We start from the raw sequence: 14,621 nt of genomic DNA, 5'->3' as shown, positions 1-14,621 counted from the left end.
CAAAAGACATAAGTTATTCTGAATATATGAGAACTCAATGTTGATCACAAAGAAAAAAACAAAAAACTTTACTTTGTTATTTCATCCCCCTGACACTCGTTTTGACCTTTCGTTGACACAATTTACATCTTTTTATATTACCTAACTTTTAACAGTTTATTATTTTATTTTGGTAGGTTTAGGCTTCATACTAGAGATACCAGTCACAGTATTATATTATTCTAATCTGATACTTTATTTTGGTAGGTTTAGTCCTCATACTAGAGATACCAGTTACAGTATTAGATTTTCTAAATTTGTCTATCTACTTTTACCAATACTTTTATAACTTCAGATTTTTTTTGTTGCATATGTCTTTTTGTTTCAGATTGAAGAACTACCTTTGACATTTTTTTATAAGATGAAATTCCTTTAGCTTTTGTTTGTCTTCAAAAGTCATTATCTTTCATTTATGGTCGAAGGATAGCTTTGCTGGGTATAGTAATCTCAGTTGGCAGGGTTTTATTTATTCATTTTTCCTTTAGCTTTTTAATATGTTATCCCACTCCCTTCAGGTCTGTATGGTTTCCACTGGATGTCCAAATGACTTAGAGCTCTTTATATGTTATGCTTCTTCTTTTTTTCCTGCTTTTAGGCTTCCCTTTTTGTTTTTGACCTTTAAGAATTTGATGAATGTGTGCCTTGGGGTAGTCTTATTTGGGTTTAATCTGTTGGGTAATCTTTGACCTTCCTATGCCTGGATATTTATTTTTTTCTATAGATCTGGAAAGTTTTCTGTTATTATTTCTTTGAATAAGCTTTCTACCCCTTGTTCTTTCTTAACTCTGTCTTGTAGGCCAGTGACTCTTAAATTTGCTCTTTTTAGGCCATTTTCTAGATCTTATATGTGTTCTTCCTTTTTATTCTCCTATGTATCCTCTCTTTATGTATTTTCAAATTGTCTTTGTGCTCACTGATTCTTTCTTCTGCTTGATTAGTTCTACTGTCAAAACCCTCTCATGCATTTTCAGTTCAGCCAATGTATTTCACAGTTCCAGGATTTCTATTTTTTAATTTTTTAAATCTCTTTGTTAAATTTTTCTTATTAAGCTTCTAAAGTTTTTTACTGTGCTATCTTGGAGTTCCCCAGGTTCTTCAAAATTGCCATTTTGAATTCTTGATCAGAGAGAGCCTGCACATCTTTGTCTCAGGTTGGTAGGGTCAGTCACTAGCTCCTTGCTTTGTACATTCAGGAAGGTCATGGTTCCCTGTTTGATGTTGTTTCTTACAAATGTACATATATGTCTTCACATTGATTTGTTATTCTAGTTTTTGCTGTCTGCCTTGGTTTGGTCTTTCAGGTGTGTATGTGATTTGTTGCATTCTCTTAGACTTAGATCACTGCCTTCTTTTCAGCACTAGATGGCACCCTAAGCCCAGGTTTGCCTAGCTTTCACAAAAGTTTAGAGCACTTCCCCCCTTCTTGGGTTAGGGGATATTCAAAAGGGGATTCCCTGGCTGGGGTTGGCAGGGAAGGGAATTACCTAGGAGTTTGTGCCCAGAGGACCCATGGAATGTGCCTTCTACTGCTGCTGATCTACTTCCTCTCTAATTTGGCATCTCCTTTGGCTGAGAGATAAAGAGTAGCCCCAAGTTTCCTTTGCTGGAGTCGCTAGCCCTGCTTCCATGATTGTTCATAGCTGTCCTCAGATTTTTTCTCAGAAGGCACTAGCAATGCTTCCTGTGGGCTGAGGTAGGAATGGCTTTCCTCCAAAGTACTAACCCTAGATGGTGGAGAAGCTGGCTGTCTACCTCAGTCTCAGTTTCTCCAGGATAGGAACCATGAGTCTTGGGAGACTTTTTTATACAGTGCCTAACAATTAGGAGCGGAGCATCGTGGATGAAGAAGTCCATTCTCTCTTCTACCCATAATTTTTCACTTCTTTGTGATACCAAGGATTGTCACAACTTCAGTTTTGAGTTCTAGAATATTGGTGGTGATAATGTTTTCACTGTATAGTTGTTTCTCATTTTTTCAGATTGCCTCTATTCTGCTATTTTGGTAACCTCATTGCATTTTACAAATTTTGATATGTTGTATTTTTATTTTCACTTAGCTCAAAATATTTTAAAATTTCTCTTGAGATTTCTTTTTTTACCTACTTGTTATTCAGAAGTGTTTTTTTAAATCTCCACATGTTTTGGAATTTTCCAGCTATCGGTATTTATATATTTCTAGTTTAACTCCATTGTGGTCTGAATGGTAATATTGTATGATTTTTATTTTTGAAAAAAATTTGTTAAAGTATACTTTATGCCCCAGAATGTGGTCTCTCAGTGGATGAATGTTCTGTCAGCTTGAAAGGAATGTATATTCTACTTCTTGTTGGATGATATACTCTGTATGTCAATTAAATCCAGTTGACTGGTGCTGTTGTAAAATTCAACTGTGTCCTTATTCATTTTCTGCCTGCTGGATCTGTCCATTTCACATAGAGGGGTGTTGATGTCTCCAACTGTAATAGCAGATTCCTCTGTTTCTCCTTACAGTTCTATCAGTTTTTGCCTTATATATTTTAGTACTCTGTTATTAGGTGTGTACACATTAAATATTGTGTGTGTATGTGTATGGGTTTTTTGTTTTGTTTTTTTGTTGTCGTTGTTTTGAGATGGAGTCTTGCTCTTGCTCTGTCGCCCAGGCTGGAGTACAGTGGCATGATCTCGGCTCACTGCAGCCTCTGCCTCCTGGGTTCAAGCAATTCTCCTGCCTCAGCCTCCAGAGTAGCTGGGACTACAGGTGCACACCACCATGCCCAGCTAATTTTTGTATTTTTTTATTAGAGACAGGGTTTGAATGTTGGGCTGAACTGCTGACCTAAAGTGATTCGCCCACCTCGCCCTCCTAGAGTGCTAGGATTACAGGCATGAGCCACCTCTCCTGGCCATATTGTTACTATTTTTTGGAGAATTGATCCCTTTATTATTATGTAATGTCTCTCTCTATCTGTGATTTTTCTTGCCCAGATGTCTGCTCTATCTGAAAATATGCTTGCTTCCACATTTTTTGGATTGGTGTTACATGGTATTTTTGTCAATATCTTTGCTTTTAATCTGTGTATCTTAATTTTTTTTAACTCTATTAAAATACTGAGTTTTATTTCACATGTATATTTTTGCCTCGCCACCATTTCCATGTCTGACCACCACTACTATGTCCTATCATAACATTCCATACATACTGAAAACCAAGCAAAGGAAAGAGTTCCAACTTTAAAAACAGGCATTTTGGACAACACATTCTTGGCAATGGAACCTGGACATTTATCAAACACAGTAGAGAAAGTTTTCACTCTGCGTTATAAAAAGGACAGTCAGATATCAACTGTTACAGAAATGAAATAAGATGAAAAATTTTTAACAAATTGTTTAAACTGTTTTCCTAAAGAGACTTCTTCCACTGACAGAGATCTTGAATAGCCTCCTGGTCAGTCATCCAGAAGCAATTCTTCACATAATTGATGAACTGCTTGCATTTTAATGTCTTCTACAGAACTAGGTCCTTTTGGTATTTTAGGAGTTTTTTCCTGTCTTTTTGAAGGATTCTTGCCCTTTTTATCTTGGTGTTGATGGTTTTGAGTCTTTTCCATTCTGATTTGACTTTGATTTTGATCATCAAAATCATCATTGTCATCTTCATCATCATCTTCATCAGTGGCAAGTTTTACTTTTTTCTGTGGAATCTTGCTACCACCTCCAGGGGCAGACTGCTTTCCGTATATACTTAGAGTTGCATACTCCTCCTCTTCATCTTCTGACTTTGCTTCTTCCTCCTCTGACTCTGCATCTTCCACCACAGCTACTGAGTGCTGTCCACTAATATGCAATGGCCCTGAACCACACTTCAACTGTAGGATCACTGGAGGTGTTACTTCAAGGCACCCAAGGGAAACCGTTGGCTGTACAAACATTTTCAAAGTTGCCAGTGTTACTTTAATTGGACTGCCTTCATAATTTGTTGCCTCTGCTTCGACAATGTGCAATTCATCGTTTGCACCAGCCCCTGAACTGACCATTCTTAAAGATAACTGGTGCTCATTTTCATCATTATTGACCTAAAGTGATAATCTTTGTTGGCCTTTCAGAACTAACTGAAAAGATAGTTCTGGGGCCTCAGGGGGCTCATGTCCATGTCCACCGAATCTTCCATGGGGTGGTAGCATGCACTTTAGGTGGTAGAGGAGGCAAACAGAGATAAATGATTACAGCCCCAGAGAACAGCTGCACAGGACGGAATCACAACAGGGTATGTGTCTTAATATTTAAAGTGGTTTCTTTTTGACAAAATATAGCTGGTCTTATTTTTTTTATCTGATCCATTCTGACAATCTTTTAATTAGTATATTTAGGACATAGACATCTAAAGTGATTATGAATATAGTTAGATTAATAGCTATTATATTTATCATTGTTCTGTATTTGTTGCCCTTGTTTCTGTTTTTTTGTTTTGTTTTGTTTTACTCTCTTTTTCACCATTTGTGGTTTTAATTAAGCATTTCATATGATTCCACTTTCCTTTCTTAGCATATTAATGTTATTTATGTATGTGTGTTTTCTTTTTTAGTGGTTGCCCTAGAGCTTGCACTGTATATTTACAACTAATCCAATTTGACTTCAAATAACACTATACTTCTTCATGGGTAGTACAAGTTCCTTATAGCAAAATATTCCTAAATATCATTGCTGTCATTCATTTCACTTATACATACATACATACACACACACACCATACATAGCATACATAATTTATTATTGCTGTTATTTTGAACAAACTGCCATTTGTTTGTTCACAAGTAAAATCAAGTAAGAATAAGAAAAGTAGAAGTTTTCATTTTAATTTTACTTATTTCTTCCCCAGGACTCTTCCTTTCTTTATGTAGATCTAAGATTCTGACCCATGTCATTTTTCTTCTCTCTAAAGAACTTCTTTTAACATTTCTCACAAGTCAGTTCTGTTGGTAAAAATTAACTCAAATTATGTTTATGAAAGTTTTTATTTTTTCTTCATCTTTTTTTGCTTGCATTTTTTATTGTGGTACCAAAAACCACATAACAATAAATTCATAGTCTTAACCATTTTTAAGTGTACAGTTCAATAGTGTTAGGTATATTCACAGTATTGTGCAACTGATCTCTAGCATTTTTTTAATCTTATAACACTAAGACTCTGTACTCACTAAACACTAATAATTCCCTCCTCCTCATCCCTCCAGCCCTTGCTAACCACATTTCTGCTTTTTCTTTTCTGTGATTTGACTACTTTAGATACTTTATATGAGTGGACTCATACAGCATTTGTCCTTTTGCAGCTGGCATATTTTGCCTAGCATAGTGCCCTCACGGCTCACCTATGTTGAGGCATGTGACAGAATATTGTTTTTTTTTTTTTTGAAGATTTCATAATATTCCATTTTATGTATATACCATATTTTCCTTTTCCATCTGTTGTCAATAGACATTTGGATTGTTTTCACTCTACCCCTTGTCTGTTTCGCTCTACCCCTTGTCTATTTTACTCTACCCCTTCAGTGAACATGGGTGAAAATTTATCTTTTAGATCCCGCTTTGAATTATTTTTGGATATATATCTAGAAGTGGAATTGCTGAATCATATTCTAACTGTATTTTTAATTTTTGAAGTATCTCTACTGCTCTCCATACTACCTGCACCATTTTACATTCCCATCAGCAGTACACAAGGGCTCACCGCATGCTCAACATTTATATTCTGCTCTTTTGATAGTGACCATTCTAGTGAGTGTGAGTTGATGTCTCATTGTTTTGATTTGCATTTCCCTGATGATTAGTGATGACGAGCATCTTTTCAAGTATTTATTAGCTATTCGTATATCTTCTTTGGAGAATTTTCTATTGAAGTCATTTTCTCATTTTTAAATTAGATTATTTATTTATTTACTGTTGAGTTTTAGAAGTTCCTTATATAGTCTGGATATTAACCCCAAATCAGATACATGAGTTGCAGTTATTTTTGCCCAGTCTATAATTTGATCATGTCTGTTTATGCACAAAAGTTTCCCATAGTTCCATTTGCCTATTTTTTTCTTTTGTTCCTTGTGCTTATGGTGTCACTTCTGAGAAATAATTCTCAAATCCAGTATCGTGAACTTTTTCCTCTGTATTTTTTTCTTGGAGTTTAATAGTTTTAGGCCTTATGTTTATGTCTTTAATCCCTTTTGAGTTAATTTTATGTATGGTATAAGTTAAGGTCCAGCTTAATTTTTATTTATTTATTTTTGCATGTGGATATCCCAGTTTTCCCAGCACCGTTTGTTAAGGATAATGTCTTTTATTCACTGTAGTCTTGGCATCCTTGTCAAAAATCATTTGGCCATATATATAAGGGTTTATTCCTAGACTCTCAATTCTATTCCATTGGTGTATATATTTATCTTTATACCATACCATCTTAATTGTTGCTGTGTAGAATGTTTTGACTCAGAGTTGGAAATGAGTCTTCCAACTCTGTTCTTTTTCAAGATTGTTTTGGCTATTCATAGTCCCTTGAGAATTTTAGGATGCTATTTTCTGTTTCTGCAAAAAAATGTAATTGGTATTTTGATAAGGAGTACATTGAATCTGTAGATCACTGTGAGTAGCATGGCCAGTTTGACAGTGTTAAGTCTTGCAATCCATGAGCTTGGAATATCTTTCCATTTATTTCTGTCTTCTCTGATTTCTTGTAAGAGTGTTTTTTAGTTTGTAGTATAGAAATCTTTTACCTTCTTAGTTGAACTCATTCCTATTTTATCGTTTTTGTTGCTATAGTAAATGGAATTGTTTTCTTAATTTCCTTTTTTTTCAAGCTCCTTTGGTTGGGGGATAATTTCCTTTGTAAATTGATTGTTAGTGTATAGAAATGCAATTTCTGAATTTTGATTTTACATCCTGTGACTTTGCTGAATTTACTAATTTTAACAGTTTTTATAAAACATGTCATCTGTGAAGGGAACTAATTTTACTAATTTTCCAATGTATATGTTTTCTATTTCATTTTGTTGTCTAATTGCTCTGGATAGACCTCCTAGTACTGTGTTGAATAGTAGTGGTGTGGGCATCCTTGCCTTATTCCTGATCTTAGAGGGAAAGTTTCAGTCTTCATTTGTTGACTATCATGTTAAATGTAGCCTTCTCATATATGACTTTTATTATGCTGAGGTACTTTTTTTCTGTTCCTAGTTTATTGTTTGTATCATGAGATTGTTGAATTTTGTCTGCATCAATTGAAATGCATGTAGTTTTGTCCTTCATCTTGTTAATGTGGTGTATTAAATAGATTTATTTTCATATGTTGAACCATCCTTTCATTCCATGAATAAGTCCCACTGGTCATGGTGTATAATCGTTTTAATGTACTGTTGTATTCAGTTTACTAGCATTTTGTTGAGGATTTTCACATCAGTATACTTAAGGGATATTTGGCTGCAGTTTTATTTTCTTATATCTTTGTCTTATTTTGGTATTAAGGTAATTCTGACCTCACAGAATGAGTTTGGAAGTGTTTCAGTTCTTTGAAAGACTTTGAGAAGGATTAGTGTTAGTTCTTATTTAAATGTTTGAAGGACTTTTCCAGTGAATTTATCTGGTTCTGGCCTTTTTTGTCATTCTGGGAGGGCTTTATTATTATTATTACTGTTTCAATTCTTTACTAGTTATAGGTATATGTTCACATATATATTCTAGTAATAAAAATATATTCACATATATTTCTTATTTCTTCATGATTTAATATTGGTAGGCTATATGTTTCTAGGAATTTGTCCATTTCTTTTAGATTATCTGTTTCGATTGTAATTTAATAGAAGTCTCAAAATTCTTTTTATTATTTCTGTGACATCAGTTGAACATCTCTTTTATTTCTGATTTTAGCTATTTCAGTCTTCTCTCCATTTTAGTTATGGCAACTAAGGATTTGCTAATTTTGTTCATCTTTTCAAAATACCAACTATTGGTTTTATTGTATTTTTTCTATCTTTTCTCCTATTTGTTTTATTTATCACTGCTCTGATCTTTATTATTTTCTTCCTTCTCCTAGATGTGGATTTTGTTTATCTTCTTTATTCCTTTAAGTGTAAGGTTAAGTTGTTGATTTGAGGTCTTTCTTCCTGTTAATACTGCTTTGTTGCATTCCATCAGTTTTGGTATGCTATGTTTTCATTTTATCTCCAGATATTTTGTAAATTCCCTTGTGATTTCTTCTTTGACTCATTGGTTGTTTTGCACTGCATTGTTTAATTTCCACACATTTGTGGATTTGCCTGTTCTTCTGCTATTGATTTATAGTTTCACTGTGCTGAGGTTGGAGAATTTATTTGTATGACTTCAATCTTCCTATATTTAAGGCTTGTTTTGTAACCTAACACGTAGTTTCCATTGGAGAATATTACATGTGCACTTGAGAAGAATGTGTATTCCCTGTTGTTGGATGGAGTATTCTGTATATGCTTGTTAGTTCCAATTGGTCTAAAGAGTCATTCAAGTCATCTGTGTCTTCTGTTTGATCTTCTGTCTGGTTGTTCAATTCTTACTGAAAGTGGGGTATTGACGTTGCCTGTTAGTATTGTGTTGCTGCTCATTTATTCCTTCAGTTCTTTTAAAAAAATTTTTTTTAGATGGGGTTTCAATCTTTTGCCCAAGCTGGAGTGAAGTGGTGCGATCTTGGCTCACTGCATCCTCCTCCCCCTGGGTTCAAGTGATTCTCCTGCCTCAGCCACCTGAGTAGCTGGGCTTATAGGCACCTGCCTCTATGCCTGGGTAATTGTATTTTTAGTAGAGATCGGGTTTTACCATGTTGGCCAGGCTGGTCTTGACCTCCTGAGCTCAGGTGATCCACCCATCTTGGCCTCCCAAAGCGCTGGGATTACAGGCATGAGCCACCGTGCCTGGCCATCTTCCTTCAGTTCTGTCAATCTTGCTTCACATATCTGACTGCTTTGATGTTAGATGTATATGTATTTATTGTTATATCTTTTTGGTGAATTTACCATTTTGTCATTATATAATGTCTCCCTTTTTCTCTTATGATAGTTTTTTTTTTTTCCCTTGAAGTCTATTCTGTCTGATATATTTATGGCCAGTCCTGCTCTCCAGTTTCTCATTTGCATGGTATACCTTTTTCCACCTTTTCACTTTCAGCCCATGTGTTTTTAGATCTAAAGTGAGTTTCTTGTAGGCAGCTTATAGTTGGATCTCAAATTTTTTAGCCATTCAATCAATCTATGTCTTGGTATGTTTCATCTTTTTATATTTAAAGTAATTACTGATAGAAAAGGATTTAGTATTACTTTGGTGTGTTTAATCCTTTTAAGTTTAAAGTAATTACTGATAGGAAAGGACTTAGTATTAATTGTGTTCATTGTTTTTTCTGTCTTCTAGCTTTGTCTTAACTCTCGCTGTGTTTGTTTTTTGTTGATTTTTTTCTAGTGATGTTTTGATTCTATTATTTCCCTTTGTATGTATTCTTGTATTCTACAGATATTTTCCTCAGTTACCCTTGCAATTACATAAAACATCTGAAAAGTTCTAATGATCTATTTTAAACTGATAAATTTTAAATATTTAAATATTTCAAACTGACAAATTAACATCACATACAAAAAGCACGCTCCTTTATATGTCTCTCTGCATCCCATTTTATATTATAGATCACTCAAATTGCCTGTTTTTACATTGCTTATCATTTAATATAGATTGATAATTACTTTTTATGCTTTTAAAAAAATTCTGGGCCAGAGGTGGTGGCTCATGCCTGTAATTGCATCCTTTTGGGAGGCCAAGGTGGGTGGATCACTTGAGTTCAGTAGTTTAAGACCAGCCTGAGCAACATGGTGAAACTCAGCTCTACAGAAAACACAAAAATTAGCCAGGCATGGTGGCAAGTGCCTGTGGTCCCAGCTTCTTAGGAGACTGAGGCAAGAGGAAGGCTTGATCCTGGGAGGCAAAATTTGCAGAGTCAAGATCATGCCACTACATTCCAGCCTGGTGACAGAGCCAGATCCTGTCTAGAAAAAAAAAAAAAAAAATTCTATACCAGATTTATAAGTGATTTACTCACCTACATTACAGTCATACAAGTTCTATATTTGTGTATTTATTTACTTTTACCTGGGACTTATGTTTTTATTAATATATGGTTTTTTTGTTCCTGTTTATCATCTTTTCACTTCAACTTGTAGGTGCTCTTTCGGAATTTCCTATAGAATATTTCTAGTAGTGGTGATAAACTCCCTCAAATTTTATCTGGGAAAGTTAATTTTTTTTTTTTTTTTTTTGAAAGGGCACTTTTGCTAAACATAGCATTCTTGATTGGCACTGCTTTTCTTTCTGTACTTTGAATACATCATCCCACTTCCTAGCCTGCAGGGTTTCTGCTGATAAGTCTGCTTAGAATCTAATATGAGCTCCTTTGTATGTACTTAAGTCGCTTTTTTTTTTTTTTTTTTTTTTTGCTGTTTTCCAGATCTCTGTCACTAGACAGTTTAATTATAATATGATGATATGTCTCAATGTAGATCCCTTTAGATTTATTCTGGTTGGAATTATCCGAGATTCTTGAATTTGTATATCCATTTCTCTCAGATTTGGGAAATTTACGACCATTATTTCTTCAAATAGGTCCTCTACGCCTTTCTTTATTCTCCTTCTGAGGTTCCCATAATGCACATTTTCTTCTATTTGATGCTGTAAGTCCCTCAGATTCTCTTTATTTTTCTTCATTCTTTTTTACTTTTTGCTCCTCTTCCTTTATTTTTTCTTCTTGCTTTTTTTGGGATTTATCCTGCTTGGTGTTCTCTGAACTTTCTGGATCTGTGGTGGGGTGTCTGAAACTAGTTTCAGGAAATTCCCAGTCATTATTACTTTATTTATTGCTTCTCTTCTTTTCTCTTTTAATTTTCTTGATGTTTCAATTATGCATATGTTACATTTTCTGTAGTTGTTCCACATTGTTGGATATTGTTCCTTTTTTTCAGTCTTTTTTCTCTTTGCTTTTTAGTTTTGTAAGTTTCTACTGACATGTGCTTTAAGTTCAGAGATACTTTTCTTAAGCTTTGTCCAGTATACTAATGAGCCAATCAAATGCATTCATTTTTGTTACAGTGTTTTTGATCTCTAGCACTTCTTTTTAATTCTTTCTTAGAATTTCCATCTCTCTGCCTGCATTATCCAGCCATTGTTGCCTGTTGCCTAATTTTTGCACTAGTGCCCTTAGAATATTAACTGTGGCTGTTTTAAATTACTGATCTGATAATTCCAACATTCCTGCCATATCTGACTGTGTTTGTGATGCCTATTCTGTCTCTTCAAGCTGTGGTTTTGCCTTTTAGTATGCTTTGTTAATTTTTTGTTGAAAGTTGGACAAGATGTACTGGGTGGAAAGAATTACAGTAAATAGACTATTAGTCTATTGGTAGTAAAAAGACCTACTGTAAATTAGTCTATTGCAGTAAATAGACCATTAGTCCTGTGGTAGTGAGGTATAGGGGAAGGGAAACATTCTATAATTTTATGATTATATATCAACTTTTTTTAAAAATTAGGACAGAGTGAAGCTCTCACTCTGGTACCCAGGCTAGAATGCAGTGGCATGATCTTCACCCACCGCAGCCTCTACCTCCTGTGCTCATAGCTGGGACTACTGGCACACAGCACCATGCCCAGCTAATTTTTTTTTTTTTTTTTTTAGAAATGGGGTCTCTCTGTGTTGCCCAGGCTGTTCTTGAACATCTGTCATCAACTGCTCCTCCCACCCCAGCCTCCCAAAGTGTTGGGATTATAGATGTGAGCCACCATGCTTGGCCTGTTACAGTCTTTAAGTGAGCCTGTGACTCTAGGTCTGAACTTCACAAGTGACCTTCACTCCTTTTCCCAGAATTAGGTGGTACCAGTTGGCTGGAGAGAGCTGGAGTTGGGTATTTTCTGTTCCACATAGAAAGATAGAGCTGGCTGGAGTTGGTTTTTGCCCTGCAGTTGGTCAGTTAGATTCTAAAACCACGGTAGATTATGATCTGGTAAAATATTTTTTCTTGGGGGAAGGCCTTGTTCAGAATAGAATGTGTCTCCCGACTACCCCCAGTACCTGAGACTTTTCCTGGTGGAGCTCCAGGAGGTAAAACTCACAAAAGCATTAGGTTCCCTGGAAGTTTTTAACTCTCAAACTTGTCCACACTGAGTCTATGGCAATTTGTTTATTACAGTTCAGGCTTTGCTACCAGTACTGGTTCTTGTGGTGGTTTTCTACTCAGGGTTTCTGCTAAGTTGTGACTCTCTGTATCTGCCGTCTGTCAGAAAAGGGAATATTTCTCAGTTCTTCTAAAGGAGCACTTTTCAGAAGGGCCATAAAGCAATGAAGTAACTGGGGATGCAAGTTGGGTGAGGAATTCCTACTATGGCTACAGGTCCTAAGAAATCAGTGCTTTCCTGAGTTATTTGAAAAGGAACTATTTTATTACTGCATGTCCAGAGATAAAGATCCTAAGGTCTGTACTGCTGTGACTGAAGGAGACTGAGAGAATTGGTGCTATAGGTTGGTCTGTATCATGGCACTCTTTTATAATTTGCCTGTAGCTGTACTTGCTCAGGAGAACCATGCCTCTTTCTACTGCAGTCAGTGTTGTTTGTACCAATTGGGTTATTTGGGATTAAGATGGATTGGGATGGGCACTGCACCAAATCAGATTTTGATAATTTTGCATTTTAGGTCATATAAGCATATAACACATACTATTATGTAGTATAAGAGCGAACAGTGTACTTTGCATACATGAATTCAGTTAGTTTTCAGAGCAACCTAATTAGGAAAGTACTGTCTATTTTACGGATAAGGAAAATGAGACTTAGAAAGGTCAAGTAAATTACCTGAGGGTATACAGCCAGCTAAAGGTAAGTGGCAGGGCTGCAATTCAACTTCCCGACTCCAAACACTATCTTGTAAATACTACCCTACTCTTTTCAGTCACTACCATTTCATGGCTTTCACTCTTCCCATTCTCCTTCTTTTGTCATTCCCCCTACCCCACCCCTACTTCTCCTTCTCTTCTTTAACTCACTATGTCAAAGAGAAAGAGAAAGACCATTTTTGAGACAAAATAATTTGCTGAAAGTTCAAGTCTACTAGCAGTATATGATAATACTCATTTCATCATATTCTACATTAACAAGGTAAATTACCCATAATTTCTGCTTTTGTAACCTGGCATCCCTTTGTTCACATTTCTATTGGGATCATATTATTTTATTATTGATTTGTATGCACTGTTTAGAAGAATATTTTATGTATGATTTTCTATAGTCACCTTTGCCACTCCGAGAGCTGCAACAAATCTAATCAACAAGCAGAAGTCATCTAGAAGCAATTCAGCTTTATGCAAAAATAATGTAGGCCCAGTGCCCCAAGTGTACCTGAGATGGACGGGTTTTTTTAATTTAATTTCTTTTATATGAAGGAAAAGAAAAACAAGTTTTACATTGGAACACACTAGTATTCTAGGATGTACATAAATTTGAGTTTGTTGAAGTTGGCTCTGGAAGGGTGTTGTACACCCTCATTTCCTAGTGGCCTGAAAAAGAATAATCAAAGAAGAAGAATGAACCTTCTGTACTTAGTACAAGGAAATGCTTTTTTTTTTGTTTTGTTTTGTTTTTGAGACAGAGTTTCGCTCTATTGCCAGGCTGGAGTGCAGTGGCGCGATCCCGGCTCACTGCAATTTCCGTTTTCCGGTTTCAAGCAATTCTCCTGCCTCAGACTCCCAAGTAGCTGGGACGACAGGCACACGCCACCACGCCCGGCTAATTTTTTGTACTTTTTAGTAGAGACGGGGTTTCACCATGTTGGCCAGGATGGTCTCGATATCCTGACCTCGTGATCCACCCGCCTCGGCCTCCCAAAGTGCTGGGATTACAGGCGTGAGCCACCGCGCCCGGCCGGAAATGCTTTTTAAGTACTTGAGGTCTGGCACAATATTTGCCATTCGTTTTTCTCTTGAGGATGATAAATCTTTATTCAGAAAGGCTTGGGGTTAATCTGCGTAGATATTATCAACCAAGTTAGAACCAATAAAGAGTAATATAAAATGACCATTTAAAATACTATAGGGAAAAGTTAGGTTTTTTTTTTTTTAAAGCTAGGTTACCCAAAATGAAATGTGGCCAAAGCAAATATCAATTCCTAGACTTCAGTTTTAACTTAAATGGATTTATTTATAGCCTCTAAGACAATCATTTTATTCTTACTCCATTCATGAAATAATTCACTAACACATTTTCCCCGAAGAGTTGCTAACGCAATGCTCTTTCCCTTGGTGGAGTCATCTGATTGTTTTAGCGCATGCACTATCATTCCATCATCAGAATATATAAGAAATGTTTGACCTTTAATTAAAGTTGCAGAATATAGCTGCTATTGTGTAGCATTCTAGAAATGTTTATAAAAATATGAAACCATGGGAGATGGGAATAAAAAATGGTCTTCATCCCTTCTCTGTGTTAAATATCTGAAGAAAAATGTGTTCTGGCTTATGAATTTGGAAACATTTTCATCTCTAAGTAAATAGGTAGCTGCTTAAGTGTAT

General features: G+C 35.6%; 1 protein-coding gene and 1 pseudogene across 2 annotated transcripts in view; one reads left to right on the top strand and one right to left on the bottom strand.

The window, feature by feature from the left end:
• The window catches only part of RNF13 (ring finger protein 13), a 161,367-nt gene that overhangs the window by 132,418 nt on the left and 14,328 nt on the right, over positions 1-14,621 (top strand). The gene's annotated exons all lie outside the window — the stretch shown is intronic.
• LOC116540108 lies at positions 3,115-5,224 on the bottom strand (annotated as a pseudogene).

The sequence above is a fragment of the Sapajus apella genome, unplaced genomic scaffold, assembly GCF_009761245.1.
Source record: "Sapajus apella isolate SASKATOON/1434 unplaced genomic scaffold, GSC_monkey_1.0 scaffold4, whole genome shotgun sequence".
NCBI lineage: Eukaryota > Metazoa > Chordata > Mammalia > Primates > Cebidae > Sapajus > Sapajus apella.
Note: the sequence above shows the minus strand (reverse complement) of the source record. Positions and strands in the feature narration are given on the sequence as shown.